Raw genomic sequence first — 1,278 nt, 5'->3', positions numbered from 1 at the left:
GCAAACATATGCATTTTTAAATTGGAGTATACTATATTTATTGTCTGAAATATTTCTCTCATCTTTTCCTCTAACAAAGTCATTTTCATACAATATGAGATATAACTCTACATTAACGATTGCTTTATTGGCTATATAGAAATCTCATGACTTGAAATATAATGATGTAACTATTTTCCTATTAATAGTCACTTAATATTTAATTATTTTATAATTGTTATAATTTATCACAATCATTCTATAATTTTATTTATTAATTTTTACATTTTAGCATTAAAAACCATGCTACAATAAATGTTTTTGGTGATAGAATTTTGCTCTAATTAAGCATTGTCTCTCTTAAATGGCTATTTCTAAATTTCCACTGATTGGACTCCTTTTATAGCACTGCTCTTAAAGGGGAAATAACTCTAAGTTTGGTCCTCAATGAAAGGTTACACATCTTGATTTTAATTTGTATTTGTTAATCTAATTAAATAAATAATTAAATTATTGTTAAATATTAGCTGAAGTATTCAGGACAACTTCAACTCAAATAAGTAGCTTAAAAATAAGAAAAACGCTAAGAAGGTGGATGTTATGTGTTCTCACCATAAATACAACTATATGAAGTAATGCATTCACCAGCTAGATTTAACCATTTCACAATGTATGTATACTACAAATCGTGTTGTACATGGCAAATACCTATACTTTTATGTCAATGAAAAAATAAATTTGAGAAAAAAGAAAGTTGATCGTGTAGTTTATCTATTTCAGCACAAAAACTGTAATATGGGAGTTTAAGCATGTTTACTTTCTCTGACAGTTTGGTAGGTATAATAAAAAATTTACCCTGTTTTTTTAAAAAATGAGTAGCAGTCATTTTAATTAATTGCAATGTGGCTTTTAAAAAGAGCTTGAGGCCTAATTAGTTAAAATCTTACATGTGTATTTTCAGCATGAGTTCTATTAGAAGCTAAAAACTGGTTACTCATTTATTTTTCAACCATGCTCATCATTTTAGTATTCCCTGATGGTGGGGAAATCTAACGTTCTTTTTCCAGCAAGTTGTCTTACTGCTGCTTACTAATAGGTACTGGCAGAGCCTGTAATCTGCCTGCCCACAAAGGTTAGAAATGAATTTTGGCATTTTGGTGGAAACTCAATAGTTACCCACTTGGAAGACAATAATAGTGCTCAAAACAATGAGATATATAAATTTCCTCTTAATTGTCTGACAGTGGTTGGAAGGTAAGTCACCCAAGCAGTGCTGACAGGCATTACTCTGAGATCTCT

This window comes from Mandrillus leucophaeus, unplaced genomic scaffold (genome assembly GCF_000951045.1).
Source record: "Mandrillus leucophaeus isolate KB7577 unplaced genomic scaffold, Mleu.le_1.0 Scaffold1106, whole genome shotgun sequence".
Taxonomy (NCBI): domain Eukaryota; kingdom Metazoa; phylum Chordata; class Mammalia; order Primates; family Cercopithecidae; genus Mandrillus; species Mandrillus leucophaeus.
Note: the sequence above shows the minus strand (reverse complement) of the source record.